Here is a 20,298-nt window from a genome sequence, read left to right on the forward strand (position 1 = left end):
CTACTCTGGCTTCCCTTACTACCACCTTTTTGAACAGTGTTCTGGTTACCCTGACAACGGCACCAGAGTACACAATTTGCATTTCATGATAGTCCAATAAGTGCTGCAATTATGCTAATTCCCTGAGCTCGATGCAAGCTCTTCTAAATTGCCAATCACTGTTGCCGGCTGGATGGCAGATTTGCTTCTCTCAGTTGCACTCTATTCTCTCTTAAATGGTGCTCTTGTCAAACTAGTTTTCCAATTTTTGTTTTCCTCTCTCTCTTCTCCCATCCTTTTTTTTTCTTTTCTTTTCTTCCTCCCCTCTCTCAAGGATACCATTAGCTGCTGTGTAGAAATTGTGGGCCAGGTCTTGAAAGCTTAACAAAGGTGATCCTCAATAAGTCCAAATTTTTCAGTCGTTTTAAATACCTCTTCCAAACCACAATAAAAACTGACATTGAAATTTAATTTGTAATTGTAATATTTGTGGGGGTGGCTACAGCATCTGCTTGCATCTATATGTGATAATAGGTTGTGTGAAGGGGGATCTTATTGTATAAGAGATGTCATCTTACAAGAGACACCCTTCACAGACCTTATTAACTGATATCAAAGATGCTGGTATAGAATGACCTTCATACTCATTTCAGGTGTGCTGTGTTTTTAAGGTTTTCCTTCAGTAAATGACATTTTCTCAATGAAACGCCTGTTAATGCATTTAACTGCTGGCTCTGCTTGTGAGCCTTTGAGGTCCCTTCATCACTCCTGCTACTCCATTGTCCTACAGTGATCACGTACCTAGCAACAGGAAAGATCATAACAGAAACTAATATTGACCTTTCAAGACCCTTTTTGCAGTGCTTTCATGTCTCCAGGATTATGCTGAAATCCTGTTTTTGCTTCGTCACGGACCCTAGTGCAATCCCCCCCTTTTTCCATTGTGGAGCTTCAGATGTGAGCTACTGGGCTGTGACTTGACAGAGGACTATGTCTTGCCCTTCGCTGAAGCGTGAGAAACACAATGGTGTTTGAGGGGCTGTTAAGAGGGCTTTTTGTCTCTCTGCTGGAGAGAGATAGCTTCCTCAAACAGCCCTGGTGATTGCTGGCCCTCTGAGGTTCCTCTGCTTTTGATGTATTCAGCACAGGAGCTGCAGAGAAGGCCAGTCAAGATTACCTTGTTCTTCTGCTAGATTAATCCCACAGCAGGGCAATTTGCCTCTGTGTTATACTGAATATGAACTGCTAGGGGTTTAGTTAAGGTTAATTCTGTTTATGAATGAATGTTCTATTTCCCTGCCTTTGATTAAAACCTCAACTCTCTCACAATGTTTGTCTTGTTTATTGTTCTTTGTTGTCTACTACACATGTACTCCTTCCTAACGATCTGCCTCTCACGTGTCATGTGACAGGAAGCAGGACTAATCTTCCAATGCTAACCCCTTAAAATGTTTAACTTCAGAATTAATAATTTCCTATTGTGCACTTCAGTTTGCAAAGCTTTTTTAAGCAATCAAAATGTTTAAACGGATATCCATGTACACGCTATCTGACTGACTCTGAGAGCTATAAACCTATGTTAAGCTGTAAATCGACAAATAACATTATTGCATTGTTAAGTACCACACTCCTCGCCTCACTATTGTCCACTACCCTGTACACTAATCTTGCACTCTGTTTCAGCTGCATTGTAGCGCGAGGCTGCAGGTTAGCTTACACAGCACTTGCTTGGCTTTCTACTTCTTCTTTGATGGTTTGTTTGATGAAATCTCTCAGCTCTGCCTAATTCAGTGGTGGTGGTGGCTGGATTTACAGTAGCCTGTGAAGTGCAGGATGAGTCGGGCCCGGAGTGTGCTTTGTTATTTTTGTGTGCTCCTGTTGGCCTGTGTGTGGTAACGTACCCATCTCGTTTGCTCTAGAAACACCAGACACCTGCATGCTAAACCTGGTTATAGTGATCTCAGTCCCATCAGTGGCCAAGTCACCACACAGCACACCTGTCAGCCCTTCAGGCATGGAAAGCGCCTTTGATTTAGAGACTTGCCCATGTTCAAAGGCTTATGCCTCTCATGGCTTCTGGGTTATTTTTATGTAAGCATCTCCCATCTCTCTCTTAACCACGAACACCTGTTTGTAGTGTCTCAGTTTTGTGTTGAGCAACATGGCACTGTACTGGGGTATTTTAACTTGGTGATAGGTCATGGGCAAGGGTCAAGGGTCATGGGCAGCCAAGGCTCATTGATGCACGTGGGAAGCGAAGGCTGGCCCGTGTGGTCCGATCCAACAGACTACCTACTGTAGCTCAAATTGCTGAAAAAGTTAATGCTGGTTCTGATAGAAAGGTGTCAGAACACACAGTGCATCACAGTTTGTTGTGTATGGGGCTGCGTAGCCACAGACCAGTCCGGGTGCCCATGCTGACCCCTTTCCACTGCCGAAGGCGTCTACAATGGGCACGTGAGCATCAGAACTGGACCACGGAGCAATGGAGGAAGGTGGCCTGGTCTGATGAATCACGAGTTCAAGATGTTGACTTGAGTGGGATGTGCTGGACAAACAACTCGCAATTTAAAGGATCTGCTGCTAACGTCTTGGTGCCAGATACCACAGCACACCTTCAGAGGTCTAGTGGAGTCCATGCCTCGACGGGTCAGGGCTGTTTTGTCGGCAAAAGGGGGACCTACACAATATTAGGTAGGTGGTCATAATGTTATGGCTGATCGGTGTACTTGCCATAATCACAAAGTTGTAGGGAGTTGTAGGCTGCAGTTACGAACAAAAAAGTTTAGTTTGACTGTCAAAAAATAAATCGATAAAAGATGTTTTGAAAGTAACTGCTTTCTTTTTATCTATATTGATTTCAGCACAATATTCCTCCTTCCTTTTCTTCTCTCTGAATTTATTTTGTTTGGGACTTGGCATCTAGTTCCTATTTTTTTCTTCACAATAAGAAAACACCCTGGGGTTGAATTTCTAGGAACTTGCTGCATAGATCTGTTGTTTTGATTTGAAATTAAACAGGTTTGTTTCTCCACATCAATTACAACATGAGCTGTGTATAAAATGCTACTGGCTTTGGATACGTTTCTCTTAACAGAGAGAATACCAATCACAGCTTTCTCAGACTCTAATATAGAGCAGTGTCAGGATACTCGATGGTAGCCCAAGAACAAAGAACAGTATTCAGTGTGCGCTGGCACAGGGGTTGAGCCAGTGGGATTCACTGCGTCTCTTACTGCCCCGCTGGACACTGAGCAATGGCAACAGAGCTCAGGAGAAAGGAGCTGATCCCGGTAACAATACTCCCTGTGTTAGTGCAGACAGTTTGTAGGAGGCTCTCGCTTAAACCTGTCTGAAGCTTCATTATCATCTTCATCCACAAGGCTTTGAATTCTGCCAAATAGTCAGAATTTCTCTTATAAGATTATTAGTAATTATTCATATTAATTCTCGACTTCTTAAACTGAGATTGTTATTAGAAATACAATTCCACATTCAGTGTGTTAAATACACTACACACACAAAAAACGTCAAGTAAATCAGTATGGTATAACTGAAGTTGTTGACAGCATTCAAGCCTTTACATAAGTGGAGAAAGGGAAGTGCACCAAAAAATGTCTTAACTCAATTTTGAATAATAATCATCAGCATAATAACAATAGCTTCCACTTTTTCTTGCAGAAATCATATACTGTACTTACCACACTTACTTAATAATCCTCTCTGCCTGTGGTGACAGCTTGTGTTGTTGCACTCTGTAGCGGTGGTTGAAATGGGTGTAGGCCCCCCCTGCCTATTTGGAGATTTTGCCAAATCCAATAAGTATCCAAATGAACTTCCTGCTACATTCTCCATTCAGTGCATTTACACACACTTGGCATTTCAACAGAGAGCTAAGTAGTGTTGCCAGTTGCTAGTCTGCATTGGAGTATTGATTGATATGCCTCGGTTGAAAGGGCATTCAGACCGCCTGAAGATGAGAATTCGATGTTGGGGTGTTTTGGTACACCTTGAGACTCGGCACTGAGCCTCCATCTGCACAGCCTATTTGTGTTGGTTTCTCGACATCATCCCTTTCCCCTGGTTCACTTATATCAGAAACTGTGAGCCCTTCAGGGAAAGCACAGAGCTGTTTCAAGGCTTGCAATAGAAGGAAATTACAGCACAGAAAGCTTGGCTATAGCCTTCATAATGCAATTCATGTGCAGAGAAACGCATCAAGTCGGCCTGGCAGTATTGGTGGTAATTGGTCGGTAACCCCTGACAAATGATCTTGTCCATACAATGTCTTTACAGTATGGAGTTGGTGGGGGGGGACTACTGTAAGCAAGCGCAGATAACTGCATACAGAGTCTACGCATTGTATTTTGCCTCTTTATTTGTCTATGGTCTTCAGCTGTACACCTACCGCCGTGCATACAGGAGTGCCGTTTTTTTTGTGAGCAATGATAATAGCACGTGGAATAGCTACAGCAGAGGGGAGACGGAAAATCATAATGAGAGCAAATGTAATTGCAGCAGCTGACATTGAATGGACTACTTCAACCATGGCCTTTGTGTAAATATGTATCTGACACGAGCAACTGTATTATGCACGCCGTGAGGAGCCTCCACACATGCCTACAGTAATTACGATTTCACAGAGCAGTCGGGACCTTCGTCATTTTAATTTTATGAAGTGTAGCTCATTTCAAAAGAGACCCCGATGTGCTGTACAGAACAAAACAGCATTGCAAAACAAACAAGAAAAAATACAGCAGAGCAACAGCAGATCTTCAATAAAACATTCATACAGATTCAGTTAAAACACAGAATATTTCCCCCCTCTTTTAATGTCACTTTATATTCATTGCTTGTTTTTCTTTTCTGTCACTTTGAACCTCTCCAAACAGGGTCTGTATCTCACTTAACTTTGACTTAACATCTTGTCTACACTTATCAGCTTTTTCATTCTACGTTTTAAGACCTTATATCTTGTTTACTGTATATCTCCTATACACTTGTAAAGCTGTATTATGCCTTGAATTGCACTGTATTATAGTACTTTGTATTGCACTTATATTTTGTAAGTCACCCTGGACAAGGGCATCTGCTAAGAAATAAATAATAATAATAATACTAACTATGATTAAATTATTACTTTTCACAGCAGCTGTAGTAGTGCCCTGCCTAAAAGAATAGTGGAAAGGTCAGATTTCTGCAAAGGCCCATCATTCCACACTGAAGCAATCTGCTCTTTTTTCGCTGCTTACTGAAACATGGATTGCACATGATGTAGTAATAGGGAATTTGCTTGGTACCTTACTGCCACAGGGAGGGTATGGGGGTGTTTGGTATTTGATCACTGTGAGACTTAAACAGCAGTGAGATGGATCACTGCATGGTAAAATTCCCTTCTTGCCAGAGAGAGGGTGCAGGTGCACAAGTGACTCTGACAGCCTGGCAGTGTGTGCCCTGGAGGGATCTGCGCCCTGCTCTTGGTTCTGGGGGCATCTCCCTGCATACAGACCCCCTGTTAGCAGGGCAGGCGGCTTCCAGGGATTGGGGGATTAGCTACTAGCTCATTAAAGCCGTGCTCATTTGCTGTCTTGTTAGTAGCATGCAGCTGTTCTGAAATCAGTAGGGGGAAAGAAATGCACATGGATCCAATAGGGAGAAGGCCTGGATTCTGAAATCCAACAAGACATTATAGGCTGTACTGTGTGTCATAGAGAAGGGAGGGATATATGTTTTATATCAGAAAGAGAGTATTGTGGAGCTAGGACCCCAATAGTAAAATTCCATCTCAGAGTAGATTTTTTTGGTATTAGGTTTCATTGCTCTTGCACCTCCCAGTCAGAAAAACAACCCGGGCAGCTTATTCTAGGTACTTTGCAAACTTGATAAAAGTAAGCAATCGGGATGAAGCAGGAAATGAATCACAAAAATATCTTCTGGTCACATGATGGAAAATTAAGATGCCTGTCCAGCACTGATGTTTTGTTTTGTGGCAATGCCCTATGTGAGTAATAATGTTATGGGGAAAAAAAGAAAGAAACTGCTTACTGTGTTGACAGTTCCTGGTAAAATCTCATTGCCATGTTGTGACCAATTTACTGACTGATTCTTCTTTTATTACTATTATTATCGTTTTCAGACAGGACTGGATATGAATCATTGTTTTGTGAACTGCTTCTGTGCTGTAGAGAGAGAAATTGTCCCAGCTGTGTGTTTTATATTTGAAGTAAACATATCCATCTCATAATTGGAGTGAGTGACACTCTCTTACACCAAAATGGACCATTTTGTGAATTCCCTGTGTGAGAAGTTTGTTAATGTGAGACTCACACCTGCTAATGGAGATGAATAAGAGTTATTGTTTCCTTAGTAACCATTCACTGTTTCTCTCTATAAACTGAAAATTAATTTAAATGATCTTTCATGGACGCGTATTTCAACACCCTAGATACACCAGGTCACACTTTGTCTCTGGTATTGTTCCTTTTCAGATACTGCAGAAAGACAAGATGAGTACAGATTATTATTAATAATAATATTCAATACAATAAAATTTATCCATATTAACATGTATAATCCATAATGGCTGAAAACTGCTACCAAGTTCTCACCTGTACTTGTTCTTACATTCTAAAATTATGAAGATCACATCCAAGGTAGGATATTACACAGCAATTTTGAACTGAATAAGATTTACACTGGTCATTTGAAAGTATGGAAGAGCACATAGAATAGACAACATGTGCCATATTCTGTAGCCAACAGACTTGTTTACACATTGCTGTCCTTTTGAGAACAATGACTTAAGCTTGGAAATGTCTTTTTTCCATGGTCATCATTTTGCAGAATTACTTGGCATGATTTAATATTTATTTTCTCTGTAACATTAACACTTTGTTCAACAATAATTTTACCTTTCTCCTTCTTCATACACAAAGAAAATGCAATAGACTTCTTTGTCCGTCCATTTCTCAGAGCCTTAATTAAACGGCAAACCGCCAATCAGTAGGAATCAATGAGAGGCCAAGCTTACAATGAGCTCCACATTAAGAGATGGCTCTTGAAGGAAAAACAAAATAATTACATTGCGGTGATTGACAGTCCAGCTTATACACAATAACAAACAGTTCACCTAACATATCTATCCTCATTGCTGCTGGAAATATTGCTGCCATTCTGTGCGAAATTGAATGAAAAGAAATAAAAGTGGAAATCATGCGAGATCATTAAGAATAAATTAGTTGGGATAAAATTTAGGCGGAAGGGGGTGGCAGGCAGCTGTTAAGGTTGGAGGAGGTCAGTAAAATATTTGGACATTACCATTGATCTGTGGTAACTAGGGAGAGCTCACTGTTTTTGGGGTTTCTTTTTTAAATACCAACAGAAAAAGCAGCAATTTGATATGTGAAATGTGATATGTGAGTAAGTACACTGTGGAGTGAATTTTGCATTTGCATTAAGTATATCTGTACTGGACAGTAATGCCATCAGGGTTGTGGCAGTAGACACACAAAAACACAATCAGCCTTCCTGAACTTGTTTCCGTAAGAAGGATTTTGTCTTGCCTACAGCTTGAAATGTTTTTGTGGACCTTGATATAACAGTTAAACTGCTGCTGGTTAATCCATTATAGGTTAAAACTTTATGAACCTGAAACAAAACGTGTCAGCATGTCTTCCACTTTGTCACAGAGCTGAGCAGACTACAGATTATTGCGATTTAGACACATATCCAAAAGTGAAATCTTAACCCAGAACGGCCCCGTGGGGAAAAACGTACCTGATATGAGATGTTTTTGTTTTGATCAGTGATCAAAAAGAAATATGATAATACAAAACATAGACCTCTGAAGTGTGTGTTATGATTGTTTTCATTGTTTTTTATTCTGTACCCAGCTTTGATTGCAGACAAAGAGACAAAAAAGACAAAAAATGGGAACCTACAGCTATACCCTGAATGTTCTTTACATTATACAGCAGCCTTTACTAATATTTTCGAGGCATACTGTTTGAGAGGACCATTTCTTTAGCCCAGAGATACATTGGCAATGAAGGGGTGAGTGTTCTTGTGATTAAACAAGTAAGCCTTCCCTGTCTGTAAGTTTTTATCCTGTCAGTGATTTGTTCGCTGCTGGCTGTGCGGTCTGTTTTTTGACGTGTTCATCACAAGTGTGAGAGATGGGCTGTGGAGCATTGGGACAAACCAGTAGTAGGTTCTGTTCAAATCCTCTCTAAGATGTTAATAACTCAAAGGTTAATTAGGTGAAATTTGAACACGTCTGTAACATTTTTTTATTTGGCTCTCGTGTTGCTGCTGGAGCCTGATAACAAACCACTGGGGTCAATTTCTCTTCCAATTTATTTTATTTCAATTTCCCTGCAAGGAAAGTTATTTATGTTTCTGATGTAACATGGATACTATTGCTGTGAGAGTAATAAAAACTGTACTCTTTTAATCACAGCCCAGGGACTGATACAGCACAATAAAACTGTCAAATCAATCATTTCTGTTGGTCTAAAGTACAGTCTATGCCTTTTGTTTATAATGCACTAGACTGTGAAATCATTCTCACAACCACAGTGCTTTTCACACATAGAAAATGGATAACAGTAGAATGCACTAGAATAGAACTAGCATCTTGCTTTCGCCTGGCTGAACATTGCATCCTGTGTGTTTGCTTTGAATATATTTTGAAGAAGAAAAAAATTGCATTGTTTTTTTTAATCAGTTGGTGCTTCCCAGTTTGTAGTCACCAAAGGTGCAGAATCACAGAAATTGGCTTTGACATAGTTCATTTGGGAACCATTTATAACTGGCCTATGGGAATTAACCTAGTAGAAGTGAAGGCATGACTGCTTTATAGATGTTTCTTCTAGGAATAAACTTCCTGCTTGATACAAATTATAGTATATATTACACACCGGATCATACATGAATTAATAAACTTAGCCACTATGCATGCATAATAGTATCTGATACATTGTTCATGCATTGAATACAAGTCTCAGAGTCTCTTAATCCCATTTGAAATAATCTTTTGGGTGGTATATTATACTCTCTCGAGTTCTTTGTTTTACATTAGCTGGATTCTTGACATTACATGTGCTCAAGGTTTATCTCACAGAACTTGCTCCCATTTGGGGCAAGTGAATCTCCACTTCTAAGGAGGAGAGTAGAATGGGCAACACTTATCATTTAATAAAAGCTTACATCTATAACAGTTAATAAGCAATCTATACCATCTTATCTATGATTGTAATGGATTAAATGCTTTTAACAGGCTGCCATTTGAGTGCTCTTACTTTAGCTTCCCTGGAAGATAATTAATTTATGAAGTTTTATTACTACAATCATATTGCATTTTAATATTGTTATTCATCATCTGGTAATGTTACATAGATTGTTTATTGACTGCTTTAGATGTAATTATTATAAAGTTTTACAAAAGGCTGTATATGTCAGTGGTGATTTTATGTATTTTTATATTTAGGCTCTGATGTGGTGGTGGTAGTATTACAGCTCAGCAAATATTTACTTGGTGTTTACTGCCCTGGTGGAGAAATGTTCATTACGACTTTTCAAAAGGATTATAGAAATCCCTTCTCAATTTTATGGAGTAAGTGTGTGATGCCCTTTTGTTTCCTCTGAAATCGAAAGCATTTACCGCATTGAGGTACAATTGAGAAATCTCGCAAGGGGTCAAGTCATATTTCGCAGTTATTCCAACAGAGGTTCCAACATAATCAGAATTACGACACTGACAATGAAACCCTGATTATATGATTTTTGTGGTTCCACCAGGCCACTGTATTTTGAAAGTGTTCAATCTGCAGAGCTGCCTATTCAAATGATAATGGGTTATATCCAGCCTTAATAGGTATTTTGTCTTGAATTTCTATTTGCGATGTGTAGGCTCTCCCTCCTCCACCCCCAAGCTTTCACACACACAAGCACACATGCATGCACACACACATCCATGCACACCCTTTTACGAGTCATTTTGAATGGATGTGATTATCACACCACAAGAACAAAGACCTGCACCAGAGAGACACTGCTCATCCATATCACCCAACTAAAAACTGCTGCGTTGGAAAGTCACCCCCTTATCTGGTGTGCCGCAGACCCTACCATTTGTGTCATTCTCAACAGATAAACCCATGCGTTTCTCTGGGCCTCTTGCCTTCTCAAATCGTGTTATATTTTATTACCAACTCCACTGTGGTTCTCTGCTCTTCATTCTCTTATTGTCTCCATTATAGTCAAGCAAGTGAGAGTTATCCAGATCACACATTCTGAATGTTGTGTTAGTGTTTTTTAACCCCCACAAAAAGAAGCCATGGTATTGTTAGGCCAGGAGTGTGGAGCAGGGGTGGTGCCTGTCCTTCATTGCAGCAGCAGCAGAATTTAATCAAAGTAGTATTGATTAATTCTTGGCTAGCTGTCATCAATAGTGTCATCATTTGAAGTCAGCCATCAAAAGGTGTACCATTTGGGAAGCTATCAGAGCACAACCTCCCCTACCCCTCAGGTTACCCCACTGGAAACAAAAATCTGGGCTATTTTGTTTTCCTTTCATGAGGAGGGAGGATACTGGTAACGTTTTTTTTTTTTTAATGTGAAGGGGGGGGGTTTATCCCTCACCAGTCAAGATATGTACATACGCGTATGCATACACACACAAAGAACATCATAGAACATTAACACCTGCTCCTTCACAGGCCTCCTGTAGGTGACATCAGTAGCCACCATGTTTTCTGTACTTTCAGTCTTCTTGGGAAGCCTGTTGTTGATGCCTATGCACTGCACTGACCAATGGACCAAAAGGAGAGCGCAAATATACATTCAACCTCATGTTCGGTTTCAAATTTGTAGTATTTATTTATTATGATTATGATTATTGCCTTTTACAAGATTACTGAAATGTGTATTGTAACCTTACAAAAGATATTGTAAGATATTATAAGGTACATCATATATTTCTAACCTGGAGACATTTCTCCAGGAGAGCTTGTGTCTCCTGACTAGGGATGTGAAAGACAAATATTTTGACTCGATAAATCCACAGCTGTTGTCCACAACTATTCGAATAGTATTCGAAGTGCATCTTGTGTCAGACTCTTTTATTATTATTGTTTCCCGATATACACTCACCTAAAGGATTATTAGGAACACCTGTTCAATTTCTCATTAATGCAATTATCTATCAATCTCCTGAACTCCAAACTGAATGTCTGAATGGGAAAGAAAGGTGATTTAAGCAATTTTGAGCGTGGCATGGTTGTTGGTGCCAGACGGGCCGGTCTGAGTATTTCACAATCTGCTCAGTTACTGGGATTTTCACGCACAACCATTTCTAGGGTTTACAAAGAATGGTGTGAAAAGGGAAAAACATCCAGTATGCGGCAGTCCTGTAGGCGAAAATGCCTTGTTGATGCTAGAGGTCAGAGGAGAATGGGCCGACTGATTCAAGCTGATAGAAGAGCAACTTTGACTGAAATAACCACTCGTTACAACCGAGGTATGCAGCAAAGCATTTGTGAAGCCACAACACGTACAACCTTGAGGCGGATGGGCTACAACAGCAGAAGACCCCACCGGGTACCACTCATCTCCACTACAAATAGGAAAAAGAGGCTACAATTTGCACAAGCTCACCAAAATTGGACAGTTGAAGACTGGAAAAATGTTGCCTGGTCTGATGAGTCTCGATTTCTGTTGAGACATTCAGATGGTAGAGTCAGAATTTGGCGTAAACAGAATGAGAACATGGATCCATCATGCCTTGTTACCACTGTGCAGGCTGGTGGTGGTGGTGTAATGCTGTGGGGGATGTTTTCTTGGCACACTTTAGGCCCCTTAGTGCCAATTGGGCATCGTTTAAATGCCACGGCCTACCTGAGCATTGTTTTTGACCATGTCCATCCCTTTATGACCACCATGTACCCATCCTCTGATGGCTACTTCCAGCAGGATAATGCACCATGTCACAAAGGTCGAATCATTTCAAATTGGTTTCTTGAACATGACAATGAGTTCACTGTACTAAACTGGCCCCCACAGTCACCAGATCTCAACCCAATAGAGCATCTTTGGGATGTGGTGGAACGGGAGCTTCGTGCCCTGAATGTGCATCCCACAAATCTCCATCAACTGCAAGATGCTATCCTATCAATATGGGCCAACATTTCTAAAGAATGCTTTCAGCACCTTGTTGAATCAATGCCACGTAGAATTAAGGCAGTTCTGAAGGCGACAGGGGGTCAAACACAGTATTAGTATGGTGTTCTTAATAATCCTTTAGGTGAGTGTAGAGCGAACATGTGTGACGTCACGAGTACGTTCAATATTTGTTTACGTTTATATCAACAATCGATACAAATGCCATAATTTTGTGCAGTGTTTGGATGTTCAAATAGACATGATAGGGAAAATTATGGTTATTTTACACCAAGGAGAAGAGACAAAGGAGATTTCACAGGATCGCCATGAAAAGCGGTTGACAAATATTTGTCGATTGGACATAAAGCCCTCCAGCCATGACAATCTCAGAATATGCTCTGGTCACTTTATCAGTAAGTTGAATTAATATAATGATTCAGTTTGATGAAAAACGTCACCATTACTTTAATTTTATGGTAGTTAAATTACATTGTTCGATTATCAGTTACGATTATTTTACTTTTTTTTCTTAGCATTGATCACAGATTTAGAAGCTCTTTTTCTTTTAAAGCACTCTAACTTTTTGCAGTCAGGGCAGAACCGGTGTGATCGATTCTACGTACTTGTCTACAAAGATGGCGGCGGCCCGAAAGTAGGTTACTTGATGGGTATGCTCTATTGAACTTTTTTTTGTTCACAATTTTAAATTAATTATAAAGGTTGTGACTATTTGTTTATAAAGGAATATTTTGCAATTACAGCTTTAACTGACCAACCAAAATGTTTTTCTTTTGCAATTTATATTAATTTAATTGTTACCCAAGGTATGTTGTAGTTTAGCCAGTCACAGTCAAGAAATAACAAATGCCACCCTCCTGTCAATCTTCATTTCAGCTACATAGCGTGCCAATCAACAGTACTGGCTAAAAATCAATATGTACTTTTTTTTTTAGATTTTTTTCATTTTCAGAATGTTAGATTCACTTGTCGATAGTGGTCATTGCTACTGAATAGTTGTATTTTCGAATATTTGGTCTAATCCATACTCCTCACAGCCTGCAGTTTAACCATCCATATATGATCTCATTTCTAAAACAGATCATGGTCCAGGACAGTTTCTTGTGACCTTATGACCTTCGGCCTAGGTAGAGGGGACATGGTAAAGCAAGGCCTTATCATACATTGAGCTCATTGTCCCACTAGGATTGGTTGAGAAGAACACTATAAACTTGCAAAGTGAACAAAGGGGCACAGAAGGAGATGGCAACAACAACAGAGAAGGACAGGAGGAAGAAGAGAGATAGAGAGAGACACCCGGTTGCCGGTTGCTGACCAGATTGACCACAACTGCTCTGTGCGAGGAGGAGAGGAAAAGGGTATTATCCATTTATTTTCTGTAACTCAGCAGTAGCTTAATATTACTTGTTTTAGAAATATAATCACATTATTTTTGTTTTACATTAATTCTGCCACAAATAAATTATTATTGCACACCTGTAACTTGACCGCATCTTCCCTAGATAATCTTTTTGAGGTATAAATTGGCCTATGAGTTTTCAATTAATTTGTTTAAGGATTGGCTGAAAAACAAGCTTTTAAAAAATCCTCTTACAATACATAGTGCAAAGGCTATACACCTTAAAGCGGTTAATCAAAATCCTGTAGATTACAGTGTAAAAGGAGTAAGTGATAGTGATTGCTACATCAGTGATATTTATAGAGAGGCAAAAAGTACAGTGAAGATACAGCAGCTAATGGGCTATCTGCTTTATTTAAATAACACATTTGAAGCTGAACAATAGGCTCTTTGCAAAACATTAAGAATAAAGCTTTGTGCTCATCCAATTGAGTGCATGTTGTTGAAATGTCCTCAGACCCTGTCGAAAGGTCAGCTTATCTCTCCCAAGAGCTTTCCTGCTGTTTGCTGTGGGCTCGCTCCACATGTGTGGGAGTTCACAAGGCACCAGCAGGCTCCCTCGCAACACAAGAAAGGAAGTGATATTTAAAGGGTACCTGTAGTGATCGCTAATATATAGCCAATTCAGTAGATCGGGTGTTTCTGATACAAATTCAACCAATAAACTAGAGCAATATGTAGTTTAAGCTGTTCAAAGTCCTTAAAACTCGCTAAGCTTTGCTCAACTGGAGTTCTAAAATGGTGCTTGTGCTGTGACGTCATGTCATTGATACATGTATATATGCTGTATACAGAAAGGTAGTGTAAAGAAATTACTGGCAAGTACTGAGACTGTGATGAATTAAACAAATCTAGTGTAATATGGATGAAGAAATACATTCAGATTCAACAGCAGGATACTTGTATGAGCCTTTAAAATTTAGGAAATAATGAGTGACGGCGATGATTCAGTTGTGGGGAATGTGTACCGCAAAAAAAATAACTAAGAATGCATTTGCTGCAAAGAACATTACATACGACAATATTCAGTCAGGAGCCTTAACGTGTTTCACAAACAGCCATGAGCTGGACAGTTACATAGCTCATAAGCCATTCCTAGAGATGGGGTTCATTGATGTGATGATTGTACGACATGTTCGGTGAACTGCAGCAGTGGGAGAACTATCAAATCAGTAAGTTCCACGCAGTAAACAGATGATTATTAGTTTAACAACTTAGTTTTTAAATATCCAAAATGTCAAATTATATTAGTAGGCTTTAACACGTTCTGAAGTGTGCATGCAGACGCGAATGGGAAACGAACCATAATATCGCTCATAGTAACCTGCACGTATTTAACCCTCAGAGGATGAATTGTGGCGGATTTGCCCAAAATTAGGACATCAAATACAAATTATTAATTCATGAAGATTGATGATTTTGTGATAGAGACATGCATTTAGCTGCGTAGCTGAGGTTCTGCTGAAAATAAATGTGTGGTTTTGTTCACATCGCGTACTTCCTGGCTTTAGAAATCCAATGCGCAACTGCAGAACATGGGCATGGAATGGGCATAGACCAATGGAAAGTACGTTACTATGGTCTGTCATCAGCCTACACATTTTTTTTTTTACCCAATCACAGACCATGACTTGTGTAAATATCTCGGACAACAATCCCGGCATGCATATTGTTCACTGAAGATTCCACCTCAGGGCTGACAATAACAACACGTCATATTGACCTTTGAACTGGGTAAATAAATGGCAATATGGTGGTGCACTCGAGTGTTACTTGACCCGAAAAGTTGACATAGAAACTTGAACCATTGGGTTATACATGCTTTGTTGACAATACCGGCACAATCAAAAGTAATCATTCTATCTTGGTAAAATGTCTAGTACCTTGTTGTTTTTGACTACAGGTATCCTTTAACTGGATACAAAGTAGGCCTCTCTTTTGCATCCATGCGGATAACTGTTTTCCAAACCGGCATTGAGGCAGCTCATTAAATCGCATGCAGGCATCTGAGGCAACATGTCTTCTAGTCACAGGCCTCGTATTCACCCTTGCTAGCTGTTATTTTTTATTTTTATTTTTTGTCAGACACTGCTAACCTAGCAAAATGTAGTGTTGTTTTGTATGGTTTTGGGACATCATTCAAGAAATCATCATCCAGCTAGCTCACCTGCCTGCTGAAGCACAGTGCTTTGGAAGCATTTTGGCTTTGCCGTCTTGCACAGCTAGCCAAAGGGTACCTCCTGCTGTTGGTGTTTGAGATCTCCCAGCAAGCTCGGCCAGACGCTGGTGATGCTGGCACTCTCTTGAAGTGGAGAAAGGTCATGGTTGTGTTTATAGACATGCCCCAAGAACAAGCAGGAACTAAACACAGCTGCAGTACAGGCCTGGCAGAGCATCACCAGTGAAGAAACCCAGGATCTGGTGATGTCTATGGGTTCCAGACTTCAGGCAGTCATTGACTGCAAAGGATTTGCAACCAAGTATTTAAACTCACATTTAATTCATGATTATGTTAGTTTGTCCAAATACTTTTGAGCCCCTAAAATTGGGTGGACCACATAAAAAATGGGTGTAATTCCTACACCGTTCACCCAATTTAGATGTAACTACCCTCCAATTAAAGATGAAAGTCTACACTTCAAGCACATATTGATTGTTTATTTTCAAATTCATTGTGATGTTGTACAGAGCCAAAATGATGGCAATTGTGTCACTGTCCAAATATGTATGGACCTAACTGTATAGAAAGTATTCACAGTTAATTATATTTTATTTAGAATCCTTAGGGGAGGACATAATATTGATCTACATTACTAAAGAAATGTTTCATCTGCCAATAAAAAGATTCAAATTGCTGCTTTGCTCCAAAAGGCTGCAATAGCTTCAGGGTGAAGCAGTGTGATTGTCATTGATGTTATAGCTGCAGGGCAAATACTCTGAACCATTCTGCATACTTTTGACCTCCATACAGAATGCTGTCCTGTTAAGGCCTCCATGGGACAACTAGTTGTACTGCGTGCTCCTGTATTCATTACTTTATCGAGTTTCTGGAAAGTGTTACTTATTACTTATTTTCAAAGCTAATTGATATTTTGTCATTGTGTGTAGATTATGTTGGGAAGAGACGACCATGGAACAAGGACCAGAAATGACAATTGGAGATAATATTTGCATATAGGAATGTGCTTATGTTTTAAAACTGCATTTGAGCTTTTGTTGTGTTGGAAAATGTAACATCTGGAAAAGCAAATCACAAACCATAGTGTTTATTCTCATCAAATTATCCTTCAGATTAATGTAACGTATTTTATTTGTACAAAATAAAGGCCTTTAGTCTGGTTCAACATTCAAAAGAAATGTGGAAAGACATTGACAGTTTTTAGAGGAATTTCTAAATTTCTAATTTCTACCTTGGCTTTTATAGTCATTTAGCTGGTGAAAAAGAGATTTTGGGTGCTTGCAGGTAACAGGTCTGTGCTTAGACAGTCAGACAGACACTCGGGTCAGCTGTGGGAATGTATCTGGTGTCTGAAGATCAAAGGTGCCTTATAGAAGCTGAATGGCTGCTCACTAATTGAAAATTGCACTGTGCTTTGATCCCATTATGTATTAGAGTTATATATATGGTATATACCCAGGATACTGGTCATATGAGGTGGGAAAGAATCCCAGGGGTACATTACAAGGCTAAACCTGATATCATAAGAGAAACACTATACTAAAGTTTGGACACTAACATGTTTTTTGTCTTAGCTTATCAGTGTTCTTCCATTAGTCCAGTTAGTATCCATGCTGTCTACACATGTTCCTGAATGGTCACACTCTCCTTTTGTAAGGAATTAGTATGGAAATAGAGAAATCAGCATTTGTTTGCAAAGATAGAAAATAGAAACCCTCTTTGCTGTATCACTGTTCGCTCTCTAGACTGGTTTTATATTATGGTTCCAATCCCCTTCCATTGCACCCAGTCTTTTAAAGTACAATATATAAAACCAGATTTGTATTGATATCCCCTTTCTCAGTGTCTTGGGACACCCCTGACGTGGAAAGCAGCGGCCCTGGTGTGAAGGCTGGGTGCAGAACTAGGGGTGTCAGCTTGCTGGCTGTGAAAGTTAACATAGCTTCCCAGGCACCAGCCAGCTGCTGTGAGTGTAAACGACATTGATGAGCCATTACAAACTTCTTTGTATCACTGTAAGAACCCTGCAGATCTGGCGGAGGGGATTGCTCAGTCATATTGGCACTTAGCAGAGCAGCGTGAGGACCATGGAAGGCTGCAGTCAGATATGTTTGCAGCCTGACATTTACAAGATAAAACCACTTCCACATGGCAACGCAACACTGCCTTTTATTAATCCCCAATGATGCTGATAAGCACGGGCATTCATTTGCGGTAGTCTTACACCCGTAACGCAATCATGGGAGCTGCTAATTTCCACTCATGACATGGGTTCTTGAGCACAGTGGAGCTGTTTGATGTGATAGGCCTAGCTCTGGAAAATTATTAAAAAAGAATTACCTTGGAAGTATCACACATTCAATTTGGGCTTATTACTTTCTGCCTAACAAGATATTTCATAGTAAAATATAGATTAGTTATGCGATGCTCCCATGAGGCATGTTAGTCTGTCAATTTTGATTTTGTTATACAGTATTACAAAAAAATAGGGCACTGGTTCCTTTGTAGCATTTGGAAATGACTGATTTTAAGAAACCTACAAATGACTTACAAATAAAAAATCTGTGGGGATCCACACCAGTTACTTTATACTCTTAGTCTTGATGCTGGGTAGGAATGCATTTGTATGGATTTAGTAGGATGCAACTAAAACAGCTGGGTGCTGGATGTGGAGTCAGATATCAACCACATTCCTTGAGTTGCCTTCATTTGTGTTCCCCGTTGATAATAAAATGTGCAAAAGAAAGATTATGTCCAGGAATAAGGCCTAAAAAGAGCAATCGATGAAGAAGACTAAAATTTAAGAAAGCGTTACATGGATCCAAATCATCAGAACCAGCCTATTCAATTATTTCACTGACTTTAATCCCCCTATGGACAGGTGTGGCTTGAAACTGCAGAGGTAGTGAAAGCACAATAAGGTCTGTGTACAGTAAGCCACTTACTCTACGGTTTTTGCTGCGGAGGACCTGCTGGAACCCCTCCCTATGTGGTCCTGTTTTTATCCATGTTTTTATCTTTGCAATGTGAGTGTGAAGCCAACCAAACATGTCAACTGTGTTTAGGCTACTTTGTCTACACTGCAGTAGGAGAGGGATGTTGAAAGAGTTATTGCATTAAGTCCGGAAAGTCTAACACAACCTACCTCACTTACCATCAGAAATAAGGTTTGTCCACTGTACCATTTCTCAGAATCTCTAGTGGGATTTTGCATAAAGAATCCTATACACCAGAAACATAACCAGTCTCTTCGGAAACTAAATTTCACATTCTTTTATATAGTTTTCTTTTAGTATTTCACGATTACTTGAAGTAATTACTCATGTTTTTGAAGTACACCTTGTGCTTTTAAAATATATATTAATGGACAGCAGACCCTGAAGATATTTTCCCAAACAAGCAAAGTCAGGCTATAATTTCACCATGTGATGGCATTTCATACTTAAATCATTTTAAAATGATGAAGTAAAGTACAGTGGAGTGCCTAGTTCCTCTGAACTATTCAGTGCTCAGGAGGAAGTTGAGTTTAATTTTATTTGGTCACTATTGAGAAAGTTGTGTTCATGCCACAGAGGATATTTTATTTATATATTCATCCTGAGCCTAGGATGTTGAACGCAAACATACACACACAATATTAAACAAATGTAATTAATTTTCTTTATCCAAGTGTTGTGTTTCACTGTTAGGAGATATCTGTCATGCTATGTGATACAGCACATGGGCATAAATAACTTAGAAATAACTAGAAATTCAACCTTTACTTTCTAAGGCTTGACTGACATTTCATATCAGAAGTGCAGGAAAGAATGCACTTTGTAAAGCCATAGCAGGCTGGTTCCCAATCAGAATACAATCAGACCCCAGGTTAAATACTGTCAGCTCTGTAGTGGTAATATTCCAAGACCCCAGCAGTACAATCAAGTATTTTGAAAGGTTACTATTTTACATTTTCTATATAGGCTGTCTGTCTGCCTGTACAAAACATATAACTCTGAAGATTTTCAGGGGAGAAAAAAAAAAAAAAAATCTGTCATCTCACTTTTTCTTGCACTTATTTATCAAACAGCTTAGAAAATGTCATGAAGATTGAAAATGTGTATAAGAGTTACGCAGTGGCATTTATACACAAGCTAAATACATTTAAAGAAATTGTGTTTTCTGTAGCTCACAAAATTAAAAAAAAAAAAAAAGTCACAAAGCTTACACTACAAATGGTATTACAATTGTTCTGTTTTTGTTGTTATTGGAAGAGGCTGCATTAAATAAGGTATTTTGTAGAGAGTTATTTATCTGATGCAGTGGGCATTGGTTGATAACAATGGTAATTAAGGGTCTTGAGCATGGCAGGAGTTCATAATAAAAGCAGAAGCTCAATGATTTCACTTGCAGATGTCAGATTTTAAATCAGTTTGCATTACAGAACAGAAAGTGTAACACAGAAAAAAAAAAAAAGAAAGTTGTCCAAGCCAGATATTTTATTGTTAACTGTCTTGTAGTGTTCTGCATGCATTTAATTTGGTTCAGTGTGGTTTAGTTTAGCCTGATTATTTAAATGTCTGAT

At 39.4% G+C, this 20,298-nt stretch overlaps 1 protein-coding gene across 2 annotated transcripts in view; it reads left to right on the top strand.

The window, feature by feature from the left end:
• The window catches only part of LOC136714928 (xenotropic and polytropic retrovirus receptor 1 homolog), a 155,716-nt gene that overhangs the window by 66,865 nt on the left and 68,553 nt on the right, over positions 1 to 20,298 (top strand). The gene's annotated exons all lie outside the window — the stretch shown is intronic.

This window comes from Amia ocellicauda, chromosome 19 (genome assembly GCF_036373705.1).
Source record: "Amia ocellicauda isolate fAmiCal2 chromosome 19, fAmiCal2.hap1, whole genome shotgun sequence".
Lineage (NCBI taxonomy): Eukaryota > Metazoa > Chordata > Actinopteri > Amiiformes > Amiidae > Amia > Amia ocellicauda.